General features: G+C 38.4%; 1 non-coding gene across 1 annotated transcript; it reads right to left on the reverse strand.

Annotated features, from left to right (window-relative positions):
- Window positions 1–18,878: 18,878 nt before the first annotated feature.
- LOC145037975 (small nucleolar RNA R71) lies at window positions 18,879–18,985 on the reverse strand. The gene has a single exon (XR_013679082.1). It is a non-coding gene; the product is annotated as a small nucleolar RNA R71 (small nucleolar RNA).
- Window positions 18,986–25,224: the final 6,239 nt, after the last annotated feature.

Raw genomic sequence — 25,224 nt, forward strand, 5'->3', positions numbered from 1 at the left:
AATCCTAAACAATTCAGCAAATAATTCCTATCATTTTCTAAATTCATAAGAACATGAACATGATCATCAAAAATTCAAGAATTATATGAACACATAAAATCATGGAATTTTGATATATGCTATTGTAAATGGATTAGAACAACCATTACACCAACTAAAATAAGTTTTATAACACCAAAACAATTTAGGGTAATGTTTCTAGTCCATTTCCAGCAGCAAAAGTCGAGAATCTGCACTCTTTCGATCCTACTCGTCGAGTGCATGAACTGACTCGTCGAGTAGGTTGAAGTTTGCCTTGGACTCGTCGAGTCCCCCCAATGGACTCGGCGAGTCCACCATGCAGACATCAATGATTTCGACTTTTTTCACTATTTTGCATCAAGTATCAAACAAGCAAGCCTAGGCTCTGATACCACTGTTGGGTTTTGAGCAATCTAACACTTCCTAAGTGTGCATGCAACCCTAATAAACCTTGGATCTATGTTTGTCTAAATACATGCAAAATAATAATTTTCCAAGGTTTATAACCTATCTAACATGGCATGGGGAACATTTCAACATAAAAAGAGTTAGAAGAGATTACATACCTTTTGGTGAGTTGGGTTCTAAGGAGTTTGAGGGCCAAGCACCAATAGTGTGAATGCCTCAAATGGAATCACAAACACCACAAACTCTTCGAAAACTTTGATGAGAGTATACACCTTGTATAAATTGGCCACACACATGCACACACACACTAGTTCACTAGTTTTCTCTTAGGCTTCATTTCATGCTCCATAAGCATGCTTATATAGTGTGCATGGTTAGGGTGAAACCCTAATAACCCATGTCTTTTCCTTTTCCAAGGATCCATGGGTTAAAAGCTCCATGGATCATCCATGGACTTCCACATAAGCCTAGCCCATTAACAAATGAGTATTAGCCCACACTATATAAAACAAATAGCCCATACTTTAATTAGTATTCCTTTTAATCTCTAAATTAATTCATAATTAATTTAAGACTAAAGCTAATTAAATAACGTAACTTCATATTAATATATTATAACTCATAATATATTAATAAACATATGTGTATAACTCTCATAAAATTATCCATAATAGTTTGGATGAGATGCAACCCAAATGGACCATGCCGGTCGGGTCAAGTATATACCAAATAAGTTATGGACTTAGACACCTTATCCAACAAGCCTGATCCTGATCCTGATCTAGATCTTGAACCTCCTGCTCCATGTCGTGTGACCACCATACTAAAAATAAAACACGTAAAAGTTAGGATCATACATACTTTTGAGAGATTTCACACACTACCCAAGTTTCCTGGTTCCATCTTGGCCATCCTTGACTCGAGTACAGATCCTCTGCTTTCAGTAGTACGGGCCCATACTACCTTCCACATCTATCTATACTTTAATCAAGGATTGAATCAACTTAACCAAGTCCCTTAACCATTATCACTTTCCAACTGATCTCATCCTAGGCTTTCCTAAGGTACCCTCCGACCTAATCTCCGCCATCAGCTGCACTAGCGGTCCCTACCACCTTTCCCTAACTAGATTGAAATTACTATTACATATTCGCTTACTAGTTAGTTATAGTTAGCCATAACCCCTATAGCACAAAGTAAGCAGCATTCGTGCATTGAGTAACCAAATCAAGCATAACCTAATCAGGCTATCTCACTGCTGACTAATAGCTCTAATATACGGCTTAAAGAGCTCATATAGAAGGCATACAAGGCATCCTTCCTAGATCCTTACCCCTAATATAGCATACAGTTCTCATAATCATGTCATATAACATAACAAGTATGGGTATCTTGGGAAAAACTTACTTGAGCTTGACCGGTCGCACTCATCACACACCTTGTTCTTTCTCAAAACCCTTTAATTTAGATTTTAGAAAAACTATTTCCTTGTAAAAATCTTTCAATCCCTCGGTTTGAGTTTAGACCCCCCCCCCCCCGAGGGTGTGTCTGAATCCCTCAAACCAAGGCTCTGACACCAACTTGTAGCATCCCAAATTCCGAGTCCAAAAATTTCATTTTTAATTAAGAGATTCATAATATATTTTACCAAAAATTTCCAATGTCATATCAATTTAAAAAAACCATAACAACGTGTCTGAAAACCATATCATGAAAAGTAATGAAAATCATAGTACAATCCTAGAAAACTCCATGCAGAAACCATATGTGTGTTTTATACATTGCTACACCGATGGCTCTTTCCCTTTAGACGAAGAGGTACTTGAAACCAAAACTGAAACGCTTAGCGAGTTCCTCCATCATACCACATAGCATACATATTGTCGGGAAATTATGGGGTGCCCGACCTACCCATGTCAAGCCATTCTGGGGTGCTGACCTACCTATGTCAAGCCATTCTGGGGTGCTGACCTACCTATGTCGGCCGTTGTTGGGTGCCGACTACCCTCCAGTCTGTCTCAACCGGAAACAGGTACTATTTCACCCCTACCTCTATCATACAAAACAAATATAATCATATGATCAGGCATATCTGGGGTAGTAACCTACCCTTCTGTCCTAACGATCGAGTCAGGGAAAAACTACTCCCTGCTACTACCACTAACTCATATAGCACATTACATAAGCATGTCTCATAAGTATATCACATAAGCATATCTCATAAGCATATCACATAAGCATACCAAGATAATTATTACAAAGACAATTATCTATCAATTACTCTTGTTGGTGGGCCTACATTGTGGCCTTAGACCCACCCCTACTGGAAGGTAACTCACCTCGATGTCGTGTAGTGTTTGTACCGTCCTCGGTGTGAAAGTCGGCTCTCCTTGACTCCTCAATCCCTACGTGACAACCCTTCTAAGTTATCAATTTGTACCCACAACCCCTACAAGGGTCAACTTGAATCCAAGTCAAAGTCAAGCCATGGCCAAGTCAACTCTTTGGTTGACCAGACTTGCCGAGTTGGTCTGCCAACTCACTGAGTCCCTTCGTCTACATAATACTACAAACCGGTCCCCACTCATCAAGTCTAGCAAGAGCTTGACGAGCTCACCTTCAATAACACTTCAGTTAATCTTCAACCGAATCGGCGAGTTCTTCCTTGAACTCATCGAGTTCATCTTCAGCATATGAATGCGTCCAGTCCATGACTCGCCGAGTTGTATGAAGAAATCGTCGATTTCATATTCAAATATTTGAAGATTTCCTTGGAATTGCCGAGTTTACTCGAACACTCTTCGAGTCTCATGATTCTCAGGTCCCTTATGAGCCTAAACAATTGAAGGACCTTCCACACTATCATTTGATCCATCAACAGAAAGGATTTGGTGGTTATTACACCCCGACTCGCCGAGTCCCAAGAACGACTCACCGAGTCCATCCTTGATCATTGCTATACAGTCGATTTAAATGGGTCTTAACACATCAAAACCATAGATCTGGGCTCCTAATGTCCATTTTACACGTAAAGTTCCAAGCTTGGTGCACATGCAAGTGGTCTTTGGCTCAAAAAGCCATAAAAGATGTTCTACAAAGTGCATGGCGGCTCTCATGGCCATAGAGTTGGCACCTTTATGCCATGAGACCCCTCCAATGACCCATATCTGAAGTCATAACTCCATATAACCCTTCACAAATCCGAAAATGGATTAGAAAGCCCTAAAGATACTCAAAATCCAAGCCCTAAGGACGAATAAACACATGGAAGACCAAGACAAGGGCATTTTACCTTGAATGAGTTGGAAATGGAACAAAATCTTTGGATCTCCAAGCCCCAACTCGAACTCTCAAGCTTCCTACCTCTTTTCAAGCTTCATAGTCCACCAAAATGCACTAAAATGGCCTTAGGACACTCACACAAGGCTAGGGTTTCGAGATAATGCTTTCTAGGAGTAATAGGGACTGTGGAGGCTGAGATAAGTTGTTTAAATAGGGCAGAAACCCTCCGAATTAGGGTTTCACCCAAACAACACCTACTTGCCGAGTCAGTCTCCCAACTCGTCGAGTAGGTCATTTAAACTCCCCATGGATCACAACACTACTCGACAAGTTGGGCCATCAACTCGTCGAGTGCCAGTGAAAAACATAAGAAATACTTGAAAGGAAGCAAAATGCACCAAAATGGCCTTAGGACACTCACACAAGGCTAGGGTTTCGAGATAATGCTTTCTAGGAGTAATAGGGACTGTGGAGGTTGAGATAAGTTGTTTAAATAGGGCACAAACCCTCCGAATTAGGGTTTCACCCAAACAACACCTACTCGCCGAGTCAGTCTCCCAACTCGTCGAGTAGGTCAATTGAACTCCCCATGGATCACGACTTTACTCGACGAGTTGGGCCATCAACTTGTCGAGTGCCAGAGAAAAACATAAGAAATACTTGAAAGGAAGAATACCAGGGATCGGGTGTTACAAATCTCCCCTAATCATTTTAGACTTCATCCTTGAAGTCTGTTGCTGGGTCCTGAAAAAGTTCGAGGTAATCCTCCCTTATCTCATCCTCCGGCTCCCAGGTCCATTCCGAGCCCTTGCGGTGCTGCCATTGCACCTTTACCAGCTCCACTCTCTTGTTCCTCAGATCCATTGACTTCCTATCAAGGATTGCCACTGGCTGCTCAATGTAATTCAGACTGTCATCAACCTGAATATCCTCTAAAGGCACCACTTCCGATTCGTCTACCAGGCATTTTCACAACTGGGAGACGTGAAAGGTGCTATGAATCTGACTGAGTTCGGCTGGCAGATCTAGCCTATATGCCACCTTCCCCACCCAGGCTATAACCCTGAAGGGTCCAATATACCTGGAACCCAGCTTGCCCCTCCTCCTGAATCGTATGACGCCTTTCCAAGGAGACACCTTCAGGAGCACCATATTCCTGACTCGGAACTCCAGATCCGATCGATGCTTGTCGGCATAACTTTTCTGCCGAATCTGAGCAGTTTGAAGCCTGCTCTGCACCTGCTGGATCCTTTCCGTAGTCTTGAGTACCACTTCAATACCCCCCATAACCCTCTGACCAACCTCACCCAAGCATATCGGGGTCTCGCACTTCCTCCCATACAACATCTCGAAAGGAGGACGGGTCGATACTCGCGTGATAGCTATTATTGTAAGAGAACTCTGCCATAGGAAGGTAAGTATCCCAACTACCTCCAAAGTCTAAAACACACGCTTGCAACATATCCTCAAGACTCTGGATGGTCCACTTGCTCTGACCATCTGTTTGCAGGTGAAAGGCGGTGCTAAAATGCAGACGAGTACGCAGCTCGTCATGAAACTTCTTCTAAAACCTAGAAGTGAACTGCACATCCCTATCGGAAATCACTGAAACGGAACACCGTGCCGCACCACTACCTCCCTGATATAGACGTCGACAAACTTTTCGGCTGAAATGCTCTCCTGAATCGGAATAAAATGGGCACTCTTGGTCAATCGATCAACGATGAACCAAATCAAATCCATTCCCCGCACGGTCCTAGGAAGCTTTGTGATGAAATCCATAGTAATATCCTCCCATTTCCATAGCAGAATATCCAATGTTTGGACCTTGTCGTGAGGTCTCTGATGCTCATCCTTGACCTTCCTGTAGGTCGGGCACCTCTCCACAAACCAAGCTACATTCCTCTTTATGCAGGGACACCAATAATCAAGACGAAGATCACTGTACATCTTCGTCCCCCCGGGATGGATAGAAAACCTGGATCTGTGTGCCTCCTCCATCAATATCTGGCGCACAGCCCCATAATATAGGACCCACACCCTACGGTGAAGAGTCAATAATCCTCGACTATCATAATCGAAGGAGGAAACCTGACCCACAATTCGCTCGCTCTTCCGATGTTCCTCCTTCTTGGCCTCCTGTTGGGCCTCCCGAATCTGCTCCAACAGCGGAGTCACAACTTTCATCCTCATATAGACATCCCTAATCGCCGCCGCCTTACGGCTAAGTGCGTCAGCCACGACATTGGCCTTCTCGGGGTGGTAGAGGATCTCACAATTATAATCTTATACCACATCAAGCCACCGATGCTGCCTCATATTCAAATTTGGCTGGTCCATGAGATACCTCAGGCTCTTGTGGTTCATCTAAATAGTACAAGGAACCCCATAGAGGTAATGATGCAAAATCTTGAGTGTGAAAATAACTGCCCCCAGCTCCAAATCATGTGTCGGATAATTTTCCTCGTGAGGCTTTAACTGCCTCGAGGCGTAAGCGATAACATGACCTCTCTGCATCAATATCGTGCCGAATATATGCATATTTAGTCTTATATTAAGCATATATTTTTATCATTTATTAGCTAATTTATTGCATATCATGGACAAAAGATGCTTAAAAGTGTTTGAATTATGTTTTTAGTCCAAAGGAGAAGCTCGGAAGCAAAAGGAAGCAGGAGAAGCGGTTGGGAGCTTGCGAATTGAACAAAGAAGAAAACCACCATAACATCTACTCGACGAGTAGGGTCGACTACTCAGTGAGTCCGATCGAAGAATCAAGAAGATAATGACTCTATGACTTACCGTGCACGGGAATCAAGTGATGGACTCGGCGAGTCGGTTCGCATCTATAAAAATGGCTGCCCAGATCGCCATTCAATATTCTGGAACCCTTGGGGAGAAGCAAGCTGCGAATCAGAGCCAAGAGAGATCTGAAGAACGAACATACAACCTAGAATTCAATCCCGAAGGAGATTTGAGGCAAAATCTACATCATTCTTACTTAATATTTGTTTTCCATTATGGCTAGACAATTAGAATTCGTTTTATTGCTGTTACCCACCTCAATCATGAGCTAAAACTCTTAAACTTCTGTTTGGGGATACAATATTGATACTATGGTTTGATTTATGGTAGGATTAATTCAATGTTGGTGATTTTGTTGATTTTAGATTGTTAAAGAACCTTGTGTGTGAATAATAACTATTTTTCTGTTAATAGGAAGATAATTAAATAGTATGAACATCTTTTAATTGTCAACCTCATGTTGAATATAGTGTCTAAGTCCATAACTTTATTTGGTATGTACTTGACTAGACCCGACATGGTCCATTTGGGTTGCATGACATTGCAATACTTGGATAGACTAAATGAGAGAACAACGCACTTATGATTATTAATATATTATAAGTTCTAATATATTAATAATAGTATTATTTAATTAGTATTTGATCAAGTATTAATCTAGAATTAATTTGGTGATCAAAGTGAGACTAATTAAATATATAGGGTTGATTATGACTATCATCAATTCTTTTATGGTGGATTAATGATCCATGGTTTATGGGTTTGGTTATAACCATATGGAGCTCCATGGATAGTCCATGGGAGTTACAAACCCATGGGTCATGAGAAATGAAGAGTCATGACAATTAGGGTTTACATTTGTAACTCCTAATTATGACACACTAGAAAAGAAACCCTATAGCATGCAAAATCGGCACTAGTGTAGTCATAAGAGGGCATAACCGATTTTTGAGGCTAAGTGATATTCTCTCAAGTTATTCCAAGTTTGTAGTGTTGTGTGAAGCATTTGAGGCACAACATTTGGGGTGCTAGGCTCACAAAGTCTTGAATGAATCCAAGCAACAACAAGGTATGTATTTCTACTAGTTTTATGTTTTATGTAATCCCCATTCCATGTTAGTTAGGAAATAACCTTGAAAAACAAATTTGCATGTATATAGAGAAAACATTGATTCAAGGTTATTAGGGTTGCATGTACACTTAGGAAGTGTTAGAATGCTCAAAACCCATCAGTGGTATCAGAGGTAGGTTTGTTTTCTGTATACTTGATGCAAAACTGCTTAAAAATCGAAAAATCTGCTCTCTGACGACTGGACTCACCGAGTTCATGGGGACGACTCGCCAAGTCCATGAACAAATTCATCCTACTCAACGAGTAGAATCATGCACTCGACGAGTAGGAGCGTGTTGGGCAGTTTTTCGAGTTTTGTTGCTAGAAATGGATTAAAATCACTATCCCAAACTGTTTTGGACTTGTAAAAAATTTGTTTTTCAAAGTGGTAATGATTATGTTATCCCATTTTAAATTACTATTATCAATTTTCAAGTTTTATATGTGCTATTATGATTTCTTGAAATTGTTTGATATTAATAGTTGTTCTTATGAGTTTTAGAAGATCATAGGAATTATGTGTAACCTCCATGTGTGTTTAATTCATGATCTTAATGGCAATGATGGTGTCCATAACTTGTCCTCAAGTTATGGATAACCAAAAGTCACTTCTTTAAATTGTGATTAAAGAACTAAAGAGGTTTCATAAAATGAAGAGTCTTCATTTTTATGAATGATTAAAACTCATAAGTTACAAATTTGAAGAGTCTTGAAATAGTTTCAAAACTTTCCCTCAAGTTTTAGAATTTGTAAAGTCTTACACTTTAATTCCAAATTATTTGTTTTTTAAAAGTTAAAAAAAAAAATTCAAACTTTATGGACTTCATTAAATTAATTAAAGTGTTTAATTAAAAGAGTTAATAATTCCATAAAGACATGGTTTAAGTTTAATTAAATTACGAGTATAGTTTAATTAATAGATTAAACCACCAAGTATTTTATAATGTTTAAAATACACCCTTATACTTTTATTATAATTTTAATTATATAGATATGTATAAGAATATGTCATTCTTACCGTTAGTAGGCCTCATTCACGAAGCCGGTCTATAAGGGGGGTATAAGGTTGTTGCGTATAAAATGGTGACTTAATGGTTGTCCACTCTCACCCACCGCTTCCTTGATCGGTGGAGGGTCGTTAGTCGAACGGGTAGGATACGACTTTAAATACTCGTTAAAAGTATAATGAATTATAAAGTAACTATACATTATAAATTTCCAATCTTAGTTACTTTAGGAAAATGTGAAATTGGTGCTAGCCCATAAAATTACACTTTCTACCTTACCAAGTCGTTAGTGGAGCGTGTGTGGTTAACCGACACACTAACATGGACTAGTAAGAGTGGCAAAGGGTAACTTGACTTTATTATAGATCGGTGGAGCATGTGTGGTTAACCGGCACATCGATTTGGTAATATTGTTGAGGGTACCAAGTCAATTTGTATGGTTATTCACACCTTGTTTGTGATCCTCGGCATCCCAGTCACAAACTTGAAAGGGCACAATCGAGATTCAAACACGCCATTGAAAGTTCAATGTATCTCAAAAGATCTAGGAGTTTCAAATCCAATTAAAACTTAATTATATTTCGTTTTTCATGGTGGAAATTGGTAAATCGTCATTTACCTACTTTTAACTATTTTATAATTTGGATTACGGCATCCCTCTTCCAGTTATAAATAGGTTATTGGGTCCTAGCCTTAATATTTCATATTGGGTGTTATATTAAGGACATTAAATCAACTAACTTGAATTTCTCCCATTATAGATGTCTAGTTTAGACAGCTATGGTCTTCCCAAATCTTTAGGAAGAAGCTTCCTAATGAAGATGATATCCCAAATGGCAACCAAGGTGAAAGATCAATCCCTTTGTTGTGCATTAGTGGGACTGGAAATCATACTTCACTTCCTCCACCTTCTCCAATAAATCTCCCTGTCCCACAAGTTTCAAGAACTGACAAGTTCTAAGTCACTCAATCCCTATTGGCAAACAAAGTCTATATGTGTTCAGGTCTTGGAGATTAAGTCACATATTGACTGTGACAACCCAAATTCTATTCCATTACATAAACCTGTTTTCACTAACGGAATTCGTTGTCATATATAAATTCCCGTAATATTTAGAGTTGTCAACAAATAAATATCTATTTATCTGCATTTCACGACATTATCATTTTTAGTATAGGTAAATATAACTTGTAAGTGTTAACCCCGTTAACAAAATAAAGTTATACTACTTTTTAACCACTTCACCCGGGTAAAAAGTTTAAATCCCGTTAAACTTGAGCATCGGGTAGTCGTGTACCGGGTGCAATACCCGAGGCATATTTAAGAAAATTTGATGCCACTTGAACACTCTTTACCACCCTCTCACTCTCTCTCACTACTTTCTCTCTTTAGACTCGATCCTGACCTCGAAAACCGCGAATTCCGGCCTCCTAACGTAAGGGTTTCTTCCCTATCTTGTTCTAAACATATTCCATTGCATTTAGAGCCCAAAAATCATAAGATTTAGTGGAATATATGGAGTTTACGGCCTAGGAAGCCCCTTAGGCCATAAACACCCCAAAACTTGGCCAATGTCCCGTTTTTACTTCCTATAAGCTTGTAAACTAATTAATGGATATACCTAGATGAGTTTGGACATGAAAACTTAAGAGTTTATAGCCTAAAAAGGAGTTTATGGCCCAAGCTTATGCTTAGTCCGTAAACACCCAAAAACCCTTGGCAAAAGTCCCAAAAACTCACCTAAGGCCTTGTAGAATTTAGTTATGAATTAAAGGGATGTTTAGGGCCATTAAACAACAAACTTTGAATGATATTTTGGAGTTTACAGCCCAAGCACAAGCTAGGACCGTAAACTCCCCTAAATCCAACCAAATGAAGGTTTTAACCCTCCAAATTGGTCCTAAACATTTACTAGAAAATTAGGGAATTGAATTAAGGCCTTAACATGCACTTTTGAAGGAGGACAAGAGTTTACAGCCAAGGCTAGACCCCTCTTGGTCTAAACCAAATGAAGGTTTTAACCCTCCAAATTGGTCCTAAACCAAATGAAGGTTTTAACCCCTCTTGGCCTTGTACCATTCCCGGGAACCCCCTTCTAAGCCCTAAGACCCCGAATCAAAGCTAGAATACTTAAATATGTTAATGAAAAGCATAAAATGATTAATTTCTTATAAAATACATATTTCATATGATATTAGGGTCTTGAAACGTGTACAAGTCCTTATTTGACACCAAACGCTCAACCGACACTTTCACCCGATTCACCCGATTTACCCGATTTCCCCGATTTAGTCGATTTCAGGTGAGTTCATACCCCTTTAATGAACCTTTCAAATGTTTTTATATATTTTTAAGGGGGGGGGGGCGATACAAGTCAATTATACATGTTTATGGAAATTAATCACATGTGATTCACTATACGTAGTTCAAATCACATGTGATTTACCACTACGCCTTATAAATGGATTTTACGTTTTCAAAACTATTTTGGATAAATAAACAACTTTTTAAATGTTCCCTTTAGACAAGATTTTTCTTTAATAAATTTTCTTATAAAATGTAACCACACTAACATATTTATATAAGTAAGACTTGAAGGACTTAGGACCGATAGCTCGCCTTATTTCCTATTCTTGTTTGATTGTGGGCTTAGGGTAGTTGTTATCCGTCCAACTGTCGTTGATTTCTTAGTTATATATCATGTATATTAGTGTTGGATACGAGCATTTTCATTTCATTTGATGCTTAAACCACTAAATTGGTAAGAACTATACACACTAAGTTAACTATAATAGGTATAGTTAAGGCCATTACTACTCGCTATAACTACTACTCCACACACTATAATACACACTATTACGAGACGACACACTAATAAGAGAACACACTACGAGCTATACAAAAGAATACTATACTATAATACAAGAAATGGCACTAAACAAAAGATAACACACTAACTCACTACGAGATACTCTATTCGCTACATACTATGCCCAGAGTTTTTCCGACCGGAAGACGACACTACATGTATAGATCTATACAGGGCAGACACTATTACATCCCGACTGTTAACTTCAGTCCAAGCCATGTACGCTCAGGGATGCCACTACTTCACTACACTGTGTATGAGCGGGAAGGTCATGGGGTTCTCTATTGCTCACACTATCGGTAACATACAAGGAATACACTATATCCACACTAAAATACTAAACTAGAGTCTAATTTAACATCCCAAAGTAAATAAGTATCTATCACTAAAGGGAATTTGCACCTCTATTACTACTACAGGCATATCCTATCTTGTTACATTACTTATTGAAGATTCCATAATATAGTTTTACAATAAACGGTTTTCAAAGATGAAGATTTCTTGTTTCTTAAAGGTTTTCACTTACAATGTATTTACTGGAAAATATAGGATTTTCTAGGGTTTTCTACTACTTATGAATGTAAATTGCAGCTTTTCATACTATAGGTTCTAATGCATGCTATACAAAAACTCACACTAAACTCTTATGAACTCACCAGCTTTATGCTGATATTCGTTTTCAAAATAACTTGTATCCTCAGGTCAAAGATAGACAGGTACATATGCAACATTTTGGAGAAGGTGGAGCATACACGATCCATCTCTTATTTTTGTATTACTTTTGGTGTTTGTTGAACATTACAAAACACACTTGTAATTAAACTCAATATGTAAATGAAATGGTTGTATGTTTCTTGTTTTTACTATTATTCAATTGTGATGATACTGTACATGACGTCCTCCACCCCGGAACGTATTCTGTCGTTATCGGTTTTGGGGTGTGACATTGACAAGCCGGGAGAGTCGGGTGTCAAAGTCTCAAGGTAGCTGGCTATTGACTTGGTCACTCCCTGATGACAGATCACGACATGACCCTTAATGATCTTACCTATTTGCTTGATGATGCTGAATCAACAATGATTTGGAGCATTGGTAAAGTAAAATTTGATTGGAAGATCAACTTCCCAAACTTCCATGGACATTGACAATGGTAACATTGGAAGTCTAGAAAAACTTTCTCTTCCCAATTGAAAGGGATTGGTCATAGTCAACTCGGTTGACAAAATGGTAAAGAGAAAGGCTAAGTCTGTGATAGTCCCATGTACCGTTTCCAAAGAGTCCATATGTTTCTGTTGCCAAAGGAAGGGCATTGGTTGCGAAGCTGCCTAATTTACCTAAAAGTCCATAAGAATAGTAAAGTCGAATGTTTGACTCTACTTCAGGCAAAGTCCATCATCTAACTCTATTATGAGATTCTTATTGCATGATGTGACTGGGTCACATGTTGATGTTTTAAGAATCAAAGAAAAGTGAAGAAACTTAAAGGAAGTATATGCTGATTCTGATCGCGAAGAGGGATTTTGATCGCATGGTTCGGTGATCAGAATTTTGAGCTATTACTTAAGAGTTGATACATATTGCTTAGGAATAGAAAACAACAAGGTTTTCATATGGGTTGTAAGGATAAGTTTTCCGCAAAGTTTTAAAATAAAGAAAAGTTTTGATTTTATTTATTTTAAGTATCCTTACAATGGCATTTGTGAAAAATTGTTGATTATATGTTTTCCATTAACAGCAATAATTGAAAATGGATTTGATTCTTTCATTTGTGGTAGTACCATAATTTACCAAATAAGGAAAGATTCTCATCACCCAAGTTTCAGTTGGATAGAAACTTGGAATCATGCAAGTTGTATTGTGTGATGAATGAGAATTTTCATCTTTGGTAAATTAAGACTAATTCCTTGTTCACATTCGCCTGTGAGTCAAGCGAAGGACTAAAGGATCGGGTACATTAAGTTGTGCACTAGTCAGGTCCACCACAAAGGTAGATAAGATTATTCATTATGATTTACTAAAGTTTAGTAAATATGGTTATGCTTACGAGTTTAAGTGTAATTCTGAAACATTGGAAAGGTTTCAATGTATGGCAGAATGAATAAGAAGAATCAAATAAGGCAGAAAGATATAAGTTTCTCTAATCTGAAGAGATGGGAGAGTACTTGTGTATTTGTTTTATGATTATCTTAGTGATTATGGAACCATATCACAATTGATTCTCTAAGGACACCTTAGTGTGTTTGTTGCCTGAGGAGAGGAATCGTGAATTGTTGAAATGGTTAAATCAAAAAATAATTCATACTTCCTGCCAAAACAAATCCTGGAGTTATACTCCAAGATTGTAACTTGAGTGACATAATCTTTAGAAAGTATATAACACTTATCAAATGTAGAGTAAGATGTGTCCTACTCTTGTACATTTGAGATTGGTAAGTTGTGATGTTTTGGATAAAACAAAGACCAACTAAGACCAATAGTGAGAAGTGTTTAACTTGATAAGAATCCGCACTAGCTCTTGAATATTTGTATTGTCACGGAATGGTTCTTGACAAAGAGAACTCTTATATGTTAAGAGGACAGTGGGAGTCTAAATGATTCTGAAATAGTTTCAAGAACTAATCAGAGTTTTGTTAATCACTAGCCCACAACTTGAGGTTTGTAACCTATCATGTTGACATATTCTTATTCCTGTGTCTATTCCAGTTGAAAGTTGATTATGCTTGTGAGTTCTATGAGTTCTCAATTGTTTGCATAACAACCCGGAAGAGATGGTGGGCATTGTGTTATCAGGTGGCAAGGAATTAAGATTGCACAAGTTCAGTCCATATGAATTTGGAAGTGTCACTAACGTAGTCCTGTGATTATGGTTTTGACAAAATTCACATGGAAAAAGAGCACGCACACCATAAAATCTAAGTGTCATAAGGTTTCTCTTCGATTCATGAAAATGATGGTAAGGAAACGCTTCCACTAAGAAGATTTAAAGTAGATAGCGGTTGTGATATTTGCATTCTCATATAGTTAGTGGAGCATGTGTGGTTAACCGACACACTAACTAGAGAGAATTGCAAAAGGTCTAGACAAACATGTGAGTTATCTAAGGAAAGGTGTATGTTTTTGATAAAGTCTTATCAAAGCAATCTAGTATCAGAAATATGAACCTTGGTAAGAAAGTCAATAAAGTATTGATTTCTAGAAGTCCAGTTGATTTCTGAGTACATGTCAAAGCTAGTGGGAGCATAAAGTGTTATGCTGGTAATCATTATGCTAGTGGGAGCATGGTGATTATGTTAAACATTGCAAGTTAGAAATGTTAATTATAGAAAACAAAAGTTTCAATTTGCTTTGAAAAGTTGTTTGCTATAATTAAGGGAGAGGATTTTATACTTCGTCCCAATTCTACCAACTTAGATTGAGTTTTATCAACTTTAGTCAAGGATATATATGAATGTTATATTGGAATTGTTCAACATAAGGAATTTCTATATATGTTGCATTCTTAAAATTCGATTATGATTACGACATACCTCTTCATAGTTCGAATTGTGAGAACATGGCAAATAAAAATTTTATAGCATGAATCGTGTCCCATATGCTTCGGATATAGGATCGATTGAATGTGCTATAATATTCATCCATTCTAAATTTTCCAAATGCCTAGGGCATTAAGACGGAAAAAGGAATAGAACTGGAAATGACTAAAATGATGAAACCAAATTGTCGAGGACAATCTGAGGCTTACCAAAGATTGGTTGCTCATGGACAATTAGAAGTATAGAGTAAGGACCATATTGACATATTTTGAAAAGAGGCAACTCTTGTTCCGAAGTGATGGTTAAAATGGTAATATGGAATTGTCTCCATAGGTGGAAGTTATTCTTTGAATCTTTGTAAGATTAAAGAACTTAATGCTAAGAAGGATGTTCAAAGGAATCTACTTTGAATTTGAGACTTCATTTCCATGGAATTGTTTTCCATTGGAATACTTTGTAATGTTTGTTTCCAAGCCTTTGTGACTTATGTGCATAGTCGTTACAAGGGGATCATTGCATATAAGTTTAGAATCTAACAGATTACATTAAATGACAAAAGTTTGGTATTCTTGCATTTACAACAAGGATTGGAATTGTGAAATTAGCATCATTGGAATATTGTTAATTGATCTATTTCACAAAGAGAGGACCATATGTAAACATAGTATGCATACTTGGAGCATGGCATAATTGTTGTTTGGAAAAACATAGTGTACATGCTTGGAGCATGGGACAACTAATGTTTTAATTAAAGCATAAAGTTGATTAATCGAAACATAAATGATGAGTAATCAATATGGTGCTTAAATAAAAGGTGTTTTTATTTACACTCAAAGTGTTGGGGCCATATAAGATTAGTATTATTCTTGTGTTTCACTTTGCATGTTTTAACTTCCAGAATAATTATGTTATGGTATATATCATATTATTCAAACCATCCACAATCAGTCATATGTTGGAAGTAGATATGAATCAAGACTGTCATGAATTTGGATTTTATGATTTGTCTAAAGTGCTTTAGACAATGAAATGGTTGCTACAATATTCATGAGTACTCATAAGGGTTGAGTAGTGGATTTAACCCACACTCACTTGCATCACTTCATGGAATTTATCTCGAGTGATCGTGAGACTGTAATACATATAAATCATCAAACCTAGAGATATGAGTTGTTGACTATGATTTGGTTATTCATTGATTGTACGAAAATGCATTGGTAACTCGATGTTATAAAATGTGCCTTTGTGAATAATTCAACAAGTAGTTAGTACAGGCATATCAGTCGAAGTTTATCTGTTCCTTCCTGAAATAGAAGCGATATCTGGGCCCCTCGATGATTTGGTTTTCACGTATGTACCGGGCCCGGTCAGAATCTAATTGATGTTTTCAATTTAGTTCTATGTCGAAACAAATCAGAGATCGAGAAACAAATGCGGTACAATAAGTAAGACCATGTTCCATGTGTTTGTCCGGCTGATATCATGAGAACAGAGGATTATATGATCACTTATCTTAAATGGCGTATCATCATCATCTCAGTTCCGAGAGACTTTGAAAGAGCTATGATTGCTAGTCAGATTTTGAAGTCATATTTGTAAATATAGTTATTAAATATATTATAAGTTCTATTATATTAATAATAGTATTATTTAATTAGTATTTGATCAAGTATTAATCTAGAATTAATTTGGTGATTCAAGTGAGACTAATTAAATATATAGGGTTGATTATGACAATCATCAATTCTTTTATGGTGGATTAATGATCCATGGTTTATGGGTTTGGTTATAACCATATGGAGCTCCATGGATAGTCCATGGGAGTTACAAACCCATGGGTCATGAGAAATGAAGAGTCATGACAATTAGGGTTTACATTTGTAACTCCTAATTATGACACACTATAAAAGAAACCCTATAGCATGCAAAATCGGCACTAGTGTATTCATAAGAGGGCATAACCGATTTTTGAGGCTAAGTGACATTCTCTCAAGTTATTCCAAGTTTGTAGTGTTGTGTGAAGCATTTGAGGCACAACATTTGGGGTGCTAGGCTCACAAAGTCTTGAAGGAATCCAAGAAACAACAAGGTATGTATTTCTACTAGTTTTATGTTTTATGTAATCCCCATTCCATGCTAGTTAGGAAATAACCTTGAAAAAGAATGTTGCATGTATATAGAGAAAACATAGATTCATGGTTATTAGGGTTGCATGTACACTTAGGAAGTGTTAGAATTCTCAAAACCCATCACCTCATATGCTTATGTGACCACTTCAACATATGACTAGGATTAATGAACATGAAACTAGAATTAATAAGAAAATCGGTAAGTTCATGTATGAGCTTGTGTGATGACCATCAACAAGAAGTTAACTAAAGGATCAAATTAGTTAGCTATTACAAGTCTAAATTAACCCGAATAAATAATCTAGTAAATTAAATTAAATTAGACAACTGATCACTGTTTGAGTTAGTTTTTTCTCTACGGATTAGTGTCGCGAACGTGAATCTAATCACTTGAATCGGTAACCAATAGAAGAATTAATCCATTGCACTATTACCACAATATCAACCATAGGATCAATTGAGTTGAACCAAACATAAGTCCTTCCCATTATTGAATTTAGTTAGATCTTTGCTTTTCTAGTTTTTAGCTCAAGTAATAGTTAGTAAGTTTCTAGTCTTGTAAAACTAGAGAAAACTCCTTTTATTATTTAGATTTAGATAAAATTAGTTCTTAGTTTTAATTTACCGTTCCCTGTGTTCGATACCCTAATTATTTAGCTTTACCACAATTGATAGGTCCACTGCCTTTGTGTGTTTATTTTATAATTAAAAGTAGGTTTAAAACTAGTTGAGTTCACACACATTAAGTTTTTGGCATCGTTGCCGGGAACGGTTCTAAATTAGAACTAATTTCTATTTTTATCGATCCTTTGTGTGGGATTTATCTCACACAAAGTTAATTCTTAGGTAATTTGGTAGTTAGTATAGGTTTTAATAAATATCCGTTTTAATAGTTAATTAGAAAAAAATTTCTGTTTTTGCCTTGAACTCGCCGAGTGCACTCGTGACAACTCGGCGAGTCCATCACTGTCACAGTTTTAATTTTTATTTTATTTTTTTCTTTTTACACGTTTTTTTCTTGTTTTGCTTGCAGTTGTTTCATGACCCGAGGATCTGATACACCTCTGGTCCCTCCTCTAGAAGACCCGGAATCCGCACTAAGGAGGAACAAAGGAAAAGCCGTTGGAGAATCCGTTTCTTCAAAGAACTCGCCACTAAAGAATCTCAAGTATGTTTTTAGCATGAAGAAGTGCAGCAAATTAGGAGCATCCAGCGCCTGTGTAGCAATCGAGGACCCAATTAAAGAAGACACCGAGTACGAGACCAAGGGAGAAGAAGATCTCACTTTCCGGCACGAATCCGACTTTGAAGACAAATTAGCCATTATCATGGCTAACATCGATGAAATCCCCATGGGGGAATGGAAGAAGAGGATGCATGACGACACTGGACTAGGACTTGTGCAACCCGCAATTCCTGCTACTGCTACTTTCGAACTAAAGGGCCACATACTCGCTCAACTTAAGGAGATTCCTTTCTATGGAAAAGACCACGAAGATGCTTACAAGCATTTGGATGAAGTCAATGATGTGGCGGACCACTTCAATGTCCCAAACGTGCCTCGCGAGACTCAGATACTTCGCATGCTACCAGTTACATTCAAAGATGTTGCAAAAGACTGGCTCAAGTCACTCCCTCCCGGGTCAGTCACCACATGGGCCAAGATGAAAGAATAATTTATAGATCACTTTTTCCCACCTTCTAAAATAGCCAAGTTAAAGAAGGCCATTGCTAACTTTGAACAACAAGCTGGGGAGTCACTATATGAAGTGTGGGAGAGGTACAAGAGCCTGCTAAGGAATTTCCCGCACCATGACCTTAATAGCCAACAAGAAGTTTCCATCTTCTATGATGGAATCAATGACACCACAAGGCAGTTACTTGATTCGCAAGGCCCACTCACAAGGAAGCCACCCCCGAAAATCAAAGAATTAATTGAACAATTCTATAAACATTCTAGAGAATACCACAACCCACGAAATGAAGTAAGCATGGGGGTGGTGAACACGGTCAACGATAGCATGGTGGCAATGATGGCCAAACTAGATAGTTTAGACAGAAGAATGATGAAAATGGATCAAACAATCCACACTATCCGGGTGGGGTGTGAAAATTTTAGGGGACCGCATCTAACTAAAGATTGTGATTTGGATGAGAATGGAAACAAAAAGGCGCAAGTTTTCTATTCAAGTGGGGACATATACGAAGAGAATTGGCGGAAACCAAAGAAGGAATGGCTCCCGTACGAAGAATATAAAAAGGCAAAGGAAGAGAAATACTAATGGGTTTTGAGCATTCTAACACTTCCTAAGTGTACATGCAACCCTAATAACCTTGGATCTATGTTTGTCTAATTGTCATGCAAAGTTGAATTCCAAGGTTATATTCCTATCTAGCATACATGGGGAACAATTTAACATAAAGTATAGATAGAATAACTTACCTTGTTGTTGTTTGTGTTCCTTGAAACCTTGTGAGCCTAGCACCCCAAGTGTGATGCCTCAAATGCTTCACACAACACCAAATGCTCTTGGAAGAACATATGAGAGTATACACACTTCTTCAAAATCGGCCAAGCCCTCTTGTTTCTTAGTGTAGCCGATTTTGGGTGGAGAACATGTTACTTATATAGTGTTGACACATCTAGGGTTAAACCCTAATGTGTCATGACTCTTTATTTCCATGACCCATGGGTTTGTAACTCCCATGGAGCATCCATGGAGCATCCTATGGGTGGAACCCAACTTGATAGTCCATGGAGCCTTTTAGCCCACTATACAAGATATGGATGATTTACATAATCAACCCATATATTTAATTAGTTATCTTTTGATCGCTTAATTAATTCTAAATTAATTCTTGATCAAACTAATCAAATAATATTATTAATATATTAGAACTTATAATATATCAATAATCTCCAAGTGTTATTTCTCTCATTTAGTCTATCCAATTGCATGGTGCCATGCAACCCAAATGGACCATGCCGGGTCGGGTCAAGTACATACCAGAAATAGTTATGGACTTAGACACCTTATCCAACAGTCTCCCACTTGGATAAGTCTAATAACTATTACTGCAAGTATGACTTCAGGAACCGATCGGCAATCGTAGCTCTTTTCAAGGTTTCTCGAAACTGAGAAAATGATGGTACGCCATTTAAGATAAGTGATCATATAATCCTCTGTTCTAGATATCAGTCGGACAAATACATGGAACAATGTCTTACTTATTTTCCAACAATTTGTTTCCCGATTTCCGATTTGTTTGACAAAGAACTTCATTGAACACATCAATTTAGTTCTGACCGGGCCCGGTACATAGGTCAAAACAAAATCATCGAGGGGCCCAGATATCAGCTTCTAATCCAAGAAGGAACAGATAAACTTCGACTCATATGTTTGTTCTACTACTCATTGAATTACACATAAGAGCGTGATTTTATAACATCGAGTTACCAATGCGTTTTTCGTACAATCAATGCATAACCAACTTGTAAGTAACAAATCATATCTCTAGGTTTAAAGACTTATATGATATTACCGTCTCACGATCTCTCGAGATAGAATTCCATGAAGTGATTCCAGTGAGCGTGGGTTGAGTCCAATGCTCAGAACTTATGAGCACTCATGATTGTTGTAGCCTTGTCCCAGACCTCTACAACCAAACATGACAGTATTGATTCATACCTACTTCCGACATATGACCGACTGTGGAGGTTTGAATAATATGTTATACGAAACAAAATTATTCTGGAAGTCAAAACATGCAAAAGAAATAAAGTAAACGATCGACAAGAGATAGCAACACTTTACTCATAAATAAAACACTTTTATTCATCATCAAATGTCAATTACACTTTACAAATTTCGAGGTTATCTAACTACTAAATCTAATATCATCCTTCAGCCCTATGCTCCAAGCATGCTGGAGATGCTTAATCCGAGTCAGTCCCTTCGTGAGGGGATCTGCCGGATTCTCATCTGATGATACCCTCTTTGCCACGAGGAGTCCTTCTTCGATCCGATGTCTGATGAAATGGTATTTTCTGTCGATGTGTCTGGATCTCCCGTGATCCCTTGGTTCCTTGGCTAAGGCAACAGCACTTTCACTATCACAGAAAATTTCCATTGGCTCTTTAATAGCTGGTACAACTCCAAGGTCTCCAATGAAGTTCCTCAGCCATAACGCCTCCTTTGCCGCTTCGCTAGCTGCAATATACTCTGATTCACAAGTAGAATCTGCCACTGTCTCTTGCTTGGAACTCTTCCAAGAAATTGCTCCTCCATTTAGGGTAAAGACCCAGCCCGACTGAGAGTGGAAGTTATCCCTATCAGTCTGGAAGCTAGCATCACTATACCCTACAACTCTCAAGTCATCACTCCCACCGAGGGTAAGGACCCAGTCCTTAGTCCTTCGTAGGTACTTGAGAATATTCTTTACCGCAGTCCAGTGTGCCTTGCCAGGGTTCCCCTGAAACCTGCTAACCATGCTCAAGGCAAAGGCTACATCAGGTCGAGTACACGTCATAGCATACATGATCGAACCTATAGCCGAAGCATAAGGTACTCGACTCATTTCTGCTATCTCAGCCTCAGTGCTAGGGCTTTGTGTCTTACTCAATTTGGCATTACTCTGGATGGGTAACTCTCCTTTCTTGGAGTCTTGCATTCTGAATCTCTTCAGAACCTTATCCAAGTAGGTACTTTGACTAAGTCCAATTAGTCTTTTACTCCGATCTCTCAAGATCCTTATCCCCAAAATATAGGCAGCTTCACCAAGGTCCTTCATAGCGAAACACTTTCCAAGCCAGGACTTTACTTCCTGCAGGGTTGGAATGTCGTTTCCTATGAGTAGTATGTCATCCACATACAATACCAAAAAGCTAACTATACTCCCACTAGCCTTGACATATACACAAGATTCATCTTCACTCCTAGAAAAGCCAAATTCCTTGACCTTTTCATCAAAGCAAAGATTCCATCTGCGAGGTGCTTGCTTTAATCCATAAATGGATTTCTCAAGCTTACACACTCTATTAGGGTACTTGTTGCTGACAAAACCCTCTGGCTGACTCATGTAAACATCTTCAGCCAACTTCCCATTAAGGAAAGCGGTTTTGACATCCATTTGCCAAATTTCATAGTCATGAAATGCGGCTATGGCTAACAGAACCCGAATAGACTTAATCTTGGCTACCGGAGAAAAGGTCTCATCATAATCCACTCCAGGAATTTGAGAGAAGCCCTTTGCAACCAGTCTAGCCTTATAAGTGTGTACTTTACCATCCATGTCGGTCTTCTTCTTGAAGACCCATTTGCACCCTACAGTCTTTCGACCTGGTACATTCTCAACCAAGTTCCAAACTTGATTGTCATACATGGATTGTATCTCGCTATCCATAGCCTCTTTCCATTTAGCAGACTCGGGGCCTGCCATGGCTTCCTCGTAGCTGTTAGGGTCATCTTGACTTACTAGTGTCTCATCACTAATAAGTGTCTCACTTTCTGCAGTAATATGGAATCCATAGTAATGCTCAGGTGCACTCCTAACTCTCGTGGAACGCCTCAGAGGTACAGATTCGTCAATTGGCTCAACAAAAGTTTCCTCCTCAAGTTGAGGGCTAGAGTTTGAAGTTCCTTCACCACTTGACTCTTGAATTTCTTCAAGATAAACTTGCCTCCCACTGTCTCCTTGGCTTATAAACTCTCTTTCTTGAAAGACTCCTCTTCTTGCTACAAAGACCACATTGTCACTAGGTCTGTAGAAGAGGTAACCAAAGGATTGTTGTGGGTAGCCGATGAAAATACACCTCTCGCTTCGGGGTTCGAGCTTATCATGAGTCTCACGTCTCACGAAAGCCTCGCAGCCCCAAATCTTGATGTGGTCTAGTTTAGGTACTTTACCAGTCCACATCTCGTGAGGAGTTTTGGCAACTTTCTTTGTAGGGACTAGATTAAGGATATGGGCGGCAGTCTCTAAGGCATACCCCCAGAATGAGATTGGTAGCAAAGCTCGACTCATCATGGAACGAACCATGTCCAACAAGGTTCGATTACGCCTCTCAGCCACACCATTCAACTGCGGTGTCCTGGGAGGTGTCAATTGTGAGACAATCCCACATTCCCTTAGATAGTCGAGGAACTCTGAACTAAGATACTCACCACCCCGATCGGATCGAAGCATCTTAATGTTCCTGCCCAATTGATTCTCGACTTCCTGTTTAAATTCCTTAAACTTCTCGAAAGTATCTGACTTATGCTTGATTAAGTAGACATATCCATATCTACTGTAATCATCAGTAAAAGTCAAATAATAACGATTAGCATCCCTTGTGGCATGTTTGAATGGTCCACACACATCCGTGTGTATAAGGTCCAACAAACCTTCACCCCTTTCACACGAGCCTGTGAAGGGTGACTTTGTCATTTTTCCAAGTAAGCATGATTCGCAACTATCATTTGACTTTAGGTCAAACGACTCCAAGACTCCATCCTTTTGGAGTTGGCCTATGCGTTTCTTGCTTATATGTCCAAGACGACAATGCCATAATGATGCTTTATCCAAGTTATTATTATTAGTAGAATCAATACACAAAACATTATTTCCTAAGTTATCTACAATAGATACAACTTCATACACACCATCACAAGGTAATGCTTTAAAATAAAGTACATTATTAAAGAAAGCATTAATCGAACCAACTTCATTATCAAACGAAAAAGTGAAACCTTGTTTGTACAATGCATGAAAGGAAATAATATTTCTTGCCATTTCTGGCGAATAACAACATTTATTCAAATCTAAATTTAACCCACTACTTAGCGATAAAGTATAAACTCCAATCTTGGTGACAGGTGTAACTTTCCTATTCCCCATGATTAAGTTTATTCTTCCTTGCTCCACATTCTCACTTCTTCCTAGTCCCTACAAGTCACAACAAATATGAATACCGCAACCGGTATCAAGGACCCAAGATTTCGAATGGGGTGAGTTATTAGAAATGATAGTGTAAATACCTGCATGGTTGGGTTTGACTTTCCCATCCTTCACATCCTGCTGGTACTTTGGGCAGTTTCGCTTCCAATGAGCTTTTTCATGGCAATAGAAGCATTCAGCCTCTTTTGGGTCAGAAGAACGAGTAATGAAACCTTTCTTGGTTCCACTTGAAGAAGAGCCATCAAGGGTCCGAGCCTTGGTACCCTTCGAAGATCTCTTTCTCTTCCTCCCTCGACTTTGCCCGATTGCCAAGACCGGAGTTGAGTCTGGAGTAGGAGTGATAGCAACCGACTTCCCCTTAAGACCTGTTTCTGCGGTCTGAGGGTGACCTCTTCCTTGTTCATGTGATATGTCATGCGGAATTGATCATAGCACGATGGTAAGGAGTGCAAAATGATATCTATTGCAAGGTCCTCAGGGAAGTTCACATTGAGCTTCAGCAAACGATCCACATACCTTTGCATTTTCTGCATGTGGCTCGTGACGGACTCTCCATCCTTCATCATGGTTGTTATCATGGAGCAGATGACTTCGTACCTCTCTTGTCGTGCACTTTGATGGTATCTTTCCATCAAATCTTGGTGCATTTCATAAGGGTAGAAATCTTCATAAGACTTTTGGAGTTCAGCTGTCATGGTGGCCAACATGATGCAAGCCACCCAGGTTGCATCTCTTTCATGAGTATGAAAGTCAGCGATCTCCTGTGGAGTTGCAGTCGACTCATCAATTTCCTTAAGCTCCTTGTCAAGGACATATTCTTTGTCCTCGTAGCGGGTAATCATCCTGATGTTTTCGATCCATTTATTGAAATTGGATCCATCAAAGGTGACTTTCCCACACAAACTCATAAGAGTAAAGGAGCCATTAGGATTCGAGCCAGAAGCATTATTTGAAGACATCTGAAAGAGAAGAACAAGTTTAGTTTAGATTTAAGAGAGTCCTTAATAAAACACCCAAATGTAATATTAAGGCTAGGATCCAATCACAATATAATATAACTTAGAAGAGGTATGCCGTAGTCTAAGCTATACCATATTTGAAAGGTAGGTGAATGACGAT

The sequence above is a fragment of the Lactuca saligna genome, chromosome 3 (assembly GCF_052625555.1).
Source record: "Lactuca saligna cultivar CGN05327 chromosome 3, ASM5262555v1, whole genome shotgun sequence".
NCBI lineage: Eukaryota > Viridiplantae > Streptophyta > Magnoliopsida > Asterales > Asteraceae > Lactuca > Lactuca saligna.